This window comes from Mobula hypostoma, chromosome 10, assembly GCF_963921235.1.
Source record: "Mobula hypostoma chromosome 10, sMobHyp1.1, whole genome shotgun sequence".
Classification (NCBI taxonomy): domain Eukaryota; kingdom Metazoa; phylum Chordata; class Chondrichthyes; order Myliobatiformes; family Myliobatidae; genus Mobula; species Mobula hypostoma.
This window is the reverse complement of record NC_086106.1, coordinates 29,847,348-29,859,013: the sequence shown is the minus strand read 5'-3', so window position 1 is coordinate 29,859,013 and position 11,666 is coordinate 29,847,348. Positions and strand designations below refer to the sequence as shown.

At 45.9% G+C, this 11,666-nt stretch overlaps 1 protein-coding gene across 6 annotated transcripts in view; it reads right to left on the bottom strand.

The window, feature by feature from the left end:
• Positions 1-11,666, bottom strand: part of LOC134352778 (zinc finger protein 239-like) — a 42,867-nt gene that overhangs the window by 2,671 nt on the left and 28,530 nt on the right. Inside the window, exon 1 of one of the 6 annotated variants that reach the window (XM_063060223.1) lies at positions 6,603-6,649. The exons of 2 other annotated variants lie outside the window; for them this stretch is intronic. The gene's annotated coding sequence lies outside the window, so the exon portion shown is untranslated. Of the gene's footprint in view, positions 1-138; positions 590-781; positions 1,009-1,096; positions 1,245-6,602; positions 6,650-11,666 lie in introns of those variants that run through there. 3 more of the 6 variants (XM_063060226.1, XM_063060227.1, XM_063060228.1) reach the window with 3 other exon arrangements.

Below are 11,666 nucleotides of genomic sequence, written 5' to 3'. Positions count from 1 at the left end.
GTAAAAAGATTTTCAAAAGATATCAGTGGGTGAAGGAGAGTGTTTCAGATGAGATTATTTTAGTGTCTGTGTGATGGGGTGAAGGGGTCGGTAAATAGGGGCTAAGAACAATGGTCAATCACCTTGGGTGCGCCTTACCTTACTGTTTTGGACAGTCAAAAAGGAAGCTTTACCCAGCAGCCGGTGACGTACCAGTCATTGTTCTCTAAAGACAGGCAAAGGCTCAGATAAGGAACTACCTGATCTTGCAGAAGCAGCTGAAGGTGGGATATGGGAAAGTATAGTCTAGGGGCTAGAAGGTTCAAGAAAAGGGGAAAGAGTCCGAATGAGGAACTGATGGGCTAGCTTTGGCTTAAAATAATTATAACTAACTGACCAATGATTATTTTACATCTAATTGTATCTTAGCATGTGATTGAAATGATTCTAATATTATCTAAACTTGTAATCATAAGATTTCCTGCTACCTGATCAATGTTATAAATTGTGGAGAATTGTGTAATTCGGGGGCAGTTTCTGGACTGGCTGTTTTGGGAGATCAGTCTGTAACTTGCCCCACAGCATGCTATGAGTAGAGAATAAAGGTTTGAAAAGAATTACGTGTGTTAGTGTTTCTCTGGTACTTTGTCTTTGCATCGGTCGGTCCAGTACGACATGTGGTGAGATCTGACATCACACCGTCACAGCGAGGTTACAACTCGTCCTCTAACTGGGCACGAATCAGGCGGCCAGACTGACCATCAAATTCTCTGTTCCTTACTGAAATCAGAATAGGCCATACCTGCCTGTTGTCAATCTGTGACTTGGCTCAGTTTGTCTCTCCCAGTCAGTATTATCTCAGGTTCTGGTCATGTCCCACAGAGCTACAAAGAGCACATGATATTACACAGTTGATCTGGGAGACTTTCAAGTACTCTGACACCTCCCGCCATGGTAGTGAACTCATCGAAGATAGTGCCAACAGACATGAAGATTAGATTTCCTGTACACAGGTGTGAAGCAGCACGGAATCACTGTTAGTCCGGATCTGACGCAGCACAAAGAAAACCAGAATAAAGTGAAGAATACAACAGTAAGGAAACAATACACAGCTTACACACAGATTGATTGCTTGTCCAGAAAGTGATGCTGGACACAGGAGTGTCTCTACATTAGGTGATCCTGGAAGGAAATGATGAACTAGTGGTACTGGGGGAGTGAAGGGGGTATTCATCGACCTTACTGCTTGGAGAAAGCAGGACACACAGAATGCTGGAGGAACTCAGCAGGCCAGGCAGCATCTATGGAAAACAGTAAACAGCCCTCGTTTCGGGCCGAAACCCTTCAGCAGGCCTGGAGAAAAAAAATGACGAACAGTCAGAGTAAGAAGGTGGGGGGGGGAGGGGAGGAAGGTGAAAGGTGAAACTGGGAGGGGGAGGGGTGAAGTAAAGAGCTGGGAAGTTGATTGGTGAGAGATACCGGGCTGGAGAAGGGGGAATCTGATAGGAGAGGACAGAAGGCCACGGGAAGAACGAAAAGGGGGAGGAGCATCAGAGGGAGGCGATGGGCAGGCAAGGAGACGAAGCGAGAGCGGGATATGGTGAAAGGGGTGGGGACAACTACCAGAAGTTTGAGAAATCGATGCTCATGCCATCAGGTCGGAGGCTACCAGGTGGAATATAAGATGTTGCTCCTTCAACCCGAGTGTGACCCCATCGTGCGAGTAGAGGAGGCCGTGGGCTGCCATGTCAGAATGGGAATGGGATGTGGAATTAAAACAGGTGGCTACTGGGTGATCCCACTTTTTCTGGCGGACAGAGCGTAGGTGCTCGGTGAAGCGGCCTCCCAATCTGCATTTGGGCTCATCAATATACAGGAGGCCACACCAGGAGCACCGGATACAATAGATAACCCAAACAGACTCACAGGTGAAGTGTCGCCTCACCTGGAAGGACTGTTAGGGGCCCTGAATGGTAGTGAACGGAGGCTGGTGGGGTGGTAGGTGAGGACAAGAGGAAGCCTATCCCTGGTGGAATGGCAGGAGGACATGGTAAGGGTGAAATGGAAGAGATGTGGTTGAGGGCAGGGTTGATGGTGGAGGAAGGGAAGCCTCTTTCTTTGAAAAAGGAGGACATCTCCTTAGTTCTGGAATGAAAAGCCTCATCCTGAGAGCAGATGCCGCGGAGACGGAGGAATTGAGAGAAGGGGCTGGTATTTTTACAAGTAATAGGGTGCGAGGAGGTATAGTCCAGGTAGCTGTGAGAGTCTACGGGTTTATAATAGACATCAGCAGATAAGCTGTCTCTAGAAATAGAGACGGAGAGATCAAGAAAGGGAGGGAGGTGTCAGAAATGGACCAGGTAAATTTGAGGGGAGGGTGCAAGTTGGAGGTGAAGTTGATGAAGTTGATGCCCTCCACATGGGTGGAAGAAGCAGCATGATGCAGTTGTCGATGTTGCGTAGGAAAAGTCGGGGAGCGATACCGGTGTAGGTTCGGAGGAAGCGATTGTTTCTGAATCTGGTGGTCCTGGCATGGACTACGTAGCTTTCTCCTGGATGGGACTGGGACAAGCAGTCCGAGCAGGGTGAGAGGGATCCTTCGTGACCTCACTGGCCCTTTTCCAGCACCTCTCTGTACACACGTCACTGATGGTGGGCAGGCTGCTGTCCGTAGGGCATGGGACAGCTGTAGAGCCTTCCGGTCTGCCGCAGTGCAGTGTCCCATCCATGCAAGATAGGGAGCTCTGCACTGCGCACCCGTGAAATGGCGTGAGTATGGACGTGCAACAGAAGTCCTATAGGACTGGTGAGCTTTCCCGACTGTGCAGGATGCGCTCTGGGACCACGAGAGGTCGTGCGAGATGTGCACTCCCGGGAGTTTGAAACTGCTCACAGTTTCTGCTGCCGATGTGCAGAGAGGGGTGGCACTTTCGTGACATGGAAGCTACAGGTCACCAGTTACCCAGCACAAGGGTATTTGATAACATTATATGCCCAGAGGGAACGCTGCAAAACACGTTCTCATGGACAGAAGACTGGCAGGGGGCAAAGGGTAGGATTAAAGGGGGCCTGTAACCAGCGGTGTTCCACAGGAGTTGCTGTTGGGACTGCTTCTTTCAACGTTATATGGCAGTGATTAAAATGAAGGAATTGATGGCTGACGTTGCAGATGATATGAATATAGGTAAAGGGGCAGGTAGTGTTGAGAAAGCAGGAGTCTGCAGAAGGACGGAGACAGACTGAGAGAATGGGCAAAGAAGTAGCAGGTAGGAGATATTGTAGGAAGTGTATGGCCGTGCACTTTGGTAGAAGGAATTTATTAAGAAGTGAAAACATTGAGGGTAAGGAGGTAGTAGGGTTTGATATAAAAGGGAAACTTCATGCTCAGCACCTCCCCTCCAAATCCCCATCAATTCAACACATCTACGAAACGCAATGGCAAGCGGCTCTATAGCCAAATCGAAGAGTAAAGGACTTATAGGGCAACCTTGATGAGTCCCATTCCCATTCTGATATGTATGTCTATTCACGACCTCCTCTACTGTAAAGATGAAGCCACACTCAGGTTGGAGGAACAACACCTTATATTCCGTCTGGGTAGCCTCCAACCTGACGGCATGAACATTGACTTCTCTAACTTCCGCTAATGCCCCACCTCCCCCTCGTACCCCATCTGTTACTTATTTTTATGCACACATTCTTTCTCTCACTCTCCTTTTTCTCCCTCTGTCCCTCTGAATATACCCCTTGCCCATCCTCTGGGGTTTTCCCTCCTCCCCCTTTTCCTTCTCCCTAAGCCTCCTGTCCCGTGATCCTCTCGTATCCCTTTTGCCTATCACCTGTCCAGCTCTTGGCTCCATCCCTCCCCCTCCTGTCTTCTCCTATCATTTCTGATCTCCCCCTCCCCCTCCCACTTTCAAATCTCTTACTAGCTCTTCCTTCAGTTAGTCCTGACGAAGGGTCTCGGCCTGAAACGTCGACTGCACCTCTTCTTAGAGATGCTGCCTGGCCTGCTGCGTTCACCAGCAACTTTGATGTGTGAACCTTGATGAATGCCGCATTTAAGACTGATCGACTGGGATAGCTGAGAGTTGGTCAAAACGGAAGTGGTGGGACATGAATTTAGCAATTTAATCCATGAACTAAAGCTTTACCCAAAATCAAATTTTTCTAAAACCATAAAAAGGAAATTCCACTCGAACATTATCTATTGCCTCTCTCTTGGCTAGACGGTTGGTTCTTCTTAGGTGGAAAGATGCTGTCCCACCCACTCATGCTCAATGGCTTAGTGATATTATGGCCTGTTTAGACCTCAAAAAGATTAATTATTCACTTCTTAATTCCGACATAAAGTTTCATAAGGTGTGGGGACCTTTTCTGGAATATTTTCATAACTCTTCTTTAGGGTAAGTTTATCCTTTTTTTTGGTATGCTACAATCCCTTACTTTCAGCTTTTTTTGTAAGTTATATGGTTTTTTGTTGTGAATTACATTATACTTTTGGTAGTCAGCATTATATTTTTTGTTTATATATATATATTTACAGTTCTCTGGGGTTGAACTCTCCGATTATTTTTTTCTTTTACATGCAGAAATGGTTGCCCTGGGTTTTTTTTCCCCAGTGGGAGGTTGGGGTGGTACTACTTTTACATAATTCTCCTTTGGGTGCTTTTTCTTATTGTTATGAATTACATATTGGATTTGTTTGTTTTGCACTGTATAAATCTCCATTTTGTTGTTGGTTTTTCTTTCTGTAGTTCTTTGTAGAATGCATAAAAACTTAATTAAAAGAAGGAATAAAATCATATTTTCTAAACAGAGAGAAAATTTAAAAATCTGAGGTACAAAGGGACTTGGAAGACCTCAAGCAGGATTCCCTAAAGGTTAACGTGCAATTTGAGTCAGTGGTGAGGACGGGAAATGTAATGTTAATATTCATTTCAAGAGGACTAGAATATAGAAGCAAGGAGGAAATACTGAGGCTTTATAAGACAATGGTCAGATTGCACTGGGAACAATGTGTGCAGTTTTAGACTCCTTATCTAAGAAAAGGTGTGCTGGCATTGGAGAGGGTCCAGACGAGGTTCATGGGAATCATTCTGGGAATGAAATGATTATCAATAGACAATAGGTGCAGGAGTGGGCCTTTCGGCCCTTCGAGCCAGCACCGCCATTCACTGTGATCATGGCTGATCATCCACAATCAGTATCCAGTTTCTGCCTTCTCCCCATAACCTTTGATTCCGCTATCTTAACAGCTCTATCCATCTCTTTCTTGAAAGCATCCAGAGACTTGGCCTCCACCGCCTTCTGGGGCAGAGCATTCCATATATCCACCACTCTCTGGGTGAAAAAGTTTTTCCTCAACTCCGTTCTAAATGGCCTACCCCTTATTCTTAAACTGTGGCCTCTGGTTCTGGACTCACCCATCAGCGGGAACATGCTTCCTGCCTCCAGCGTGTCCAATCCCTTAATAATCTTATATGTTTCAATCAGATCCCCTCTCAGCCTTCTAAATTCCAGAGTATACAAGCCCAGTCGCTCCAATCTTTCAACATATGACAATCCCGCCATCCCAGGAATTAACTTTGTGAACCTACGCTGCACTCTCTCAATAGCAAAAATGTCCTTCCTCAAATTTGGAGACCAAAACTGCACACAGTACTCCATGTGTGGTCTCACCAGGGCCCTGTACAGCTGCAGAAGGACCTCTTTGCTCATACGAGAAGCATTTGATGACTTCAGGCCTGTACTCACTAGTTTGGTGGGGGGTGGGGGGCGGGGGGGGGAAGAATCTCATTGAAACTTATCAAATATTGAAAGACCTAGAGAGAGTGGAAGTGGAGGAAGTTTCCTATAGTGGGACCAGAGGACACATCCTCAGAATAGAGGAACATGTATTTAGAAAAGAGAGGAGGAGGAATTTCTTTAGGTAGAGTGCCATTGGGTATAGTTAAAAGAGGTTGCTAGGGCATCAAAGGTTACAGGGAGAAGGCAGGAAATGGCGTTGAGAGGGATAATAAATCAGCCATGATGGAATGACAAAGCATGATGGGTCAAAAGGCCTTATTCTGCTCTGGTGGCATATGGTCTTATGGGTAAAACGAAGATGTAGATGGTTTTCTAAAGAGCTAAAGTCGATGCAAGGATTTAGTGTTTTTGTACGCAGCACTCTTGGCATGTTAACTGACTGAAATGGAGTCGTCATTCGAGATTAACTCGGACTATATACTTCACTTAGTTCCTAATGCTTGGGTTTAGATAGCCGGAGCTCGGCAGTGTCTGCTCCCATTGCCTCCGCTTCCGCTTCCAAACGCGCCCCGGGACAGCGCGGGGAGCGTCACCCATGGCCGCCTCTCTACCCAGAACACACCAAGAACAAGAGACCGCTCTATTCGCTACTGTCCCAGCGCTGCGCATGCGCCGCCAAATGGCGCAGCAGCTTCGCCCTTCGGGAGAAAGCGCCCCGGCGCTTCCGTCAGGCTGGAAGCGGGGAAGGATGGGGACGGGGACTGGGACTGTGCTCCGGGGCGCGGTGTGTTCGGAGCTTGCAGCGATTGTCCCTGAGCAAGGTCGCGGGCGCCTGCGCGGAGAAAATCGCCACCCGGAGTCCCCGCTCCTACCTACTGCAGATCCTCCCCGTCTTTTGTCCACTGGGCGCATGCGCGATATTCCGGAACTCGCTGTCATCTTTACGCCTGCGCGGTTGATCCGTGAGTCGCCACCGGCGAATGCTGAGGCGCGGAGACCTCTGGGTAAGCATGGTGCCATTCAAGATGTTCGCTGTCAGAGTTTGAACTAAAATTTATTATCAAAGAACCTATAGGTCGCCACGTACACTCCCGAGATCTTTTTTTCCGCGGGCATACTTAGCAACGAAAAGGCAACGTAACTTCATTGGACATGTGATTAGGAAAGAGGAGTTAGAATGCACGGTAATTATGGGAAAGATTGAAGGGAAGAAAGCAAGAGGAAGACAAAGACAAATGATGATGGAGACAGCAACCAGAGAACTAGAAATGAATACCAATGAATTGATCCACTTGACCCGAAACGGGAGTGTATGGGCCATGGCAGTCAAAGCTCAAACTGGGCACGGCACCTGATGATGATGATGATTAGCAAATCTATAGAATAGTAACTGTAAACATTTCCTGTGTACAAGTGTAAGGAGAATGAAATAACTTACTCCAGATCCGATGCAGCACAAACATTACAATAAGATAGAGAATACAACAAAATAGCAATAATTAAAAACACACACACAATAAATATAAATACATAACATAGATAGATACTTATCTTACATACATAGATTGATTGTACGTCTGTAAAGTGACGCTAGGCTGTAAATAAGATGACTGCCGGGGAATGAGGTAGTGGTGGAGTTATGGGGTGGAGGTATCGATCAGTCTTGCTGCTTGGGGAAAGTAACTTATTTTGAGTCTGGTGTTACTGGCATGGATGCTATGAAGCCTCCTCCCTGATGGGAGTGGGACAAGCAGTCCATGAGCAGGGTCTTGGTGGGATCTTTCACAGTGTTACTGACCCTTTTATAGAGAAGACAAGTTCACTGTGGCTTTGTCCAAAATGTTCCTCATTCCTTGGGACACACTTTCAAAGATGCTACAACTCATGTTCTTGATATTATTTATTATTTCTTTATTATTATTATTGACCCACCCAGCCAATAGATTTTTCATCCCTCTTCCCTCCAGGAGAAAGTTCAGGAGCTTGAAGACCTGTATGGCCAGATTTGGGAACAGCTTCTTTCCAACTGTGATAAGACTGCTGAACGGATCCTGACCCGGATCTGGGCCATACCCTCCAAATATTCGGACCTGCCTCTCGGTTTTTTTGCACTCCCTTACTTCCCATTTTTCTATTTTCTACTTATGATTTATAATTTAAATTTTTAATATTTACTAATTTTAACTATTTTAAATATCTTTAATATTTAATATTTGTAATCCAGGGAGTGTGAAGCACAGAATCAAGTATCGCTGTGATGATTGTACGTTCTAGTACTAATTGTTTGGCAATAATAAAGTATAAAGTATTACTTGATTACAGCTTATCTTTTCCACATTGGTTCTTTGTCTGCCTTGTGTGTGGTGTTAATTGATTCCATTGTGCTTTGTGTATCTACTGTGAATGCCCGCAAGAAAATGTATGTGGTGATATTATAGTTAGTATACGTACTTTTCAGAATAATTTAACTTTGAACAACTTTTTCCACTGGGTAGAAAGTTTACAAAAGACGTCAGTGGCCGGAGGACAACATTTCAGCTGAGATAATTTTCCTCTTTATGGTGACTCTGATATCACAGTATTGCAGCGAGGCTCAACACAATTTGAAGGAGCAGCTCGACACAGTTCGGGCACCGGAGAACACAACAGAGTCTCTGTCTTCCTGTCTGTATCAGAAAGTGTCATTTCTGCCCTTCATCAATCTGTAACTTTGCCCAGTTTGTCTCTGTCTATTAGTATAGCTTCACGTTCTGGGCTTGTTGCACAGGCCTGTGAAGAGCACATGGTATTTACACGATGGCTTCTGGAGATGTTCTGATTGTTGTGACCCTCCTGGTGTTTGCTGACGGTGGTAAATAGTGTCTGCAATGCTACTGCACATCAAGAGTAGGTGATTGGGCTTTGGAGATTGACGCCGGTGTGAACAGTACTGGTCACAGTTACCCGGTACATTATTATGTAGGCAAAGAGAACAGAAGTCCATGGTCTCAGTGGCAGAAAGTCAGGACCAGAGGACAATGAGCAAAGGAGAAAATCTGCTGATGCTGGAAACCCGAGCAACACACACAGAATGTGGGAGGATCTCATCTGTGGAAAAAAGTACAGTCGTTTCAGGCCGAGACTCTTCAGCACGACTGGAGAAAAAAAGATGAGCAGGTTTAAAAGGTGGTGGCGGGGGGGGGGGGGACTAGAGGGAGAGGCACAAGGTGACAGGTGAAACCGGGAGGGGGAGGGATGAAGTCAGGAGCTGGGAAGTTAATTGGTGAGAGAGCTACAGGGCTGAAGGAGGGGGAATCTAATAGGAGAGAACAGAAGGCCATGGAAGTAAGAAAAGGGGGAGAAGTACTAGAGGGAGGTGATGGGAAGATAGGAGATAGGTGAGAGAGGGGAAAGGGGATGGGGAATGGTGAAGGTTTGGGGGGAAATTACTGGAAGTTTGAGAAATCAGCCATCAGGCTGGAGGCTACCCAAATGAAATATAAGGTGTTGTTCCTCCAACCTGAGTGTGGCTTCATCTTTACAGTAGAGGAGGCCATGAATTGACATGTCAGAATGGGAATGGGAAGTGGAATTAAAATGGGTGGCCACTGGGAGATCCCACTTCTTCTGGTGAATGGAGAGTAGGTGCTTGGTGAGGCGGTCTCCCAGTCTACGTCAGGTCTCACCGATATACAGGAAGCCACACCGGGAGCACCGGACACAGTATATGACCCCAACAGACTCACAGGTGAAGTGTCATCTCACGTGGAAGGACTGTTTAGGGCCCTGAATAGTAGGGAGGGAGGAGGTGTGGGGGCAGATGTAGCACTTGTTAGGCTTTCAAGGGTAAGTGGCAGGAGGGAGATCAGTGGGGAGGGACGAATGGACAAAGGAGTCGCGTAGGGAGTGATTGCTGTGGAAAGCAGAAAGTGTGGGGGGTGGAGGAGAAGATGAGTTCCTCCAGCATTTTGTGTGACTGGTGAGCAAAGGAGAGTTGCTAAATGAACAGTTCGGATGCAAGGATTTTCTGTTTTCCTTTTAACTTCTGTCTCGATGATATCCATAATCAATCAAAATTTGGATGTCTGATCATTCTTGAGATCCTACCATAACTCAATTCTCAAACTGCAGTTCAATAAGCAGAAAATAGATACTTCACTTCAGTATCAGAGCCAGGTTTAATATCGTTTCCTGTCATGTCCTGAGATTTGCTGCTCTGTGGCACTGTACAATGCAAAGACATAAAACAACAGCAAATTACAACAGAGATAAACAGTGACAAAGGAGTGGTACACACAGACATTTCAAACATCTGATGGTAGAGGGGCAGAAGGGTCTTCAGATTCCTACCTGAATGGGGACGGTGCCTAGCAAATGTTTGAATTATGCTTTGGAAGTTTACCAGGCAAAATTAGCTCCATATATTTACAGAGACGGAAAGGAGAGAGAGGAGAGAGAGAAAAGAGTAAGGGAGCAGAAAGAGAGAGAATGGACAGAGAAAGGAAGGAGGGATAAAGCAAAAGGAAGAAAGAGAGGTGTGTGTGGAGGGAAAGGAGGGATAAAAAGTGAAAAAAAACTAAAAGGACAGAGAGAAGAGATGTAAGAAATGTAAGGAGAGAGTGAAGAAAATGAGAGGTGAAATAGGAAAGGGGAGAAAAAGAACAGAGAGAATGAAAGGGAGAGAGAAAGGAGAAATGTGTTCAGATGGACAATATACAGCAAACACTGACAGTAACACAAGGCAAGTAAACAGCCTTTATCACAAGAGGTGTGGAGTACAAGACGAGAAATACCTTGCTCCAGCTCTACGGGGCCCTGAGGCCGTTCCTGGAGTACGGTGTACAGGTCTGGTCTCACTACCCAATGTTAGTAGACTTGCCAAACTGCTGAAGTCCAATTCGGTTTGAAACCTGTCGCAATAGTATAATTCACTGGGCCATTTCAGGTGAGAGGTAAACACGTTATTCATAAGGACACAAGAGAAGATCTGGCCACTCAGCCCCTCAAGTCTGCCCTGCTATTTTACATAATCGTGGCTGATCTATGCTCCTCAACACTTCTTCTCTGCCAGTTCCTCATGACCATCATCATGCTCCTGTATGCATCAGAAACCTGGACGACATACCGACGACATCTGAAGGCTCTTGAAAAGTTCCATCAACGCTGTCTTCGAAACATCTTAAATATCAGCTGGGAAGATAGAAGAACCAATGAAGCTAAATGAAGCAAAAACAACAAGCATTGAAGCCTACATCGTCAAGAACCAACTAAGATAGAGTGGTCATGTTGTTCGGATGAAAGACGAACGTCTGCTGAAACAAGGCAAACGTAAAAGAGGCGGACAACAGAAGAGATTCAAAGAGGTCTTAAAAGCCAACATGAAGAAATGTAACATCGACATCAACAATTGGGAAACCAGTGCCAAGGACAGGAACCTCTGGCAAGCCGTCATCCAAGAAGGAACAGCAACTTTCGAAGCCAACAGATGTGCAGAATTAGAAGAAAAGAGAAGAAAATGGAAAGAGAGGCAGCAACAACCAAAGCCCGGTCTGCCATCTGGAACTACCTGTCCTGAATGCAGAAGAACTTTCAAAGGCAAGATTGGACTCATAAGCTACTTGAGAGCCCATAAGTAGATCAACAGAACGAAGACCATCATCCTCGACCTCGAGGGATAGCCACGACGATGATGACATGACCCTCAATTCCCAGAAAGAAATGTATCTGTCTCTTTAAAGATCTGGCCTCCACAGCCCCCCAAGATGAAGTAGACCAAAGACTTACTACCCACGCCGAGAAGAAGTTCCATTGCCCTCAGTTTTAATTGACCGTATCTTGATCTTGTAACTATGTGGCCTGCCTACACTGTCATGCCCCTTCAATACACATTACAAAAACCTTGATGAAAATCTGCTATAGATGCATTTGGAGATACCCCGACTGGTGACATCACTGCC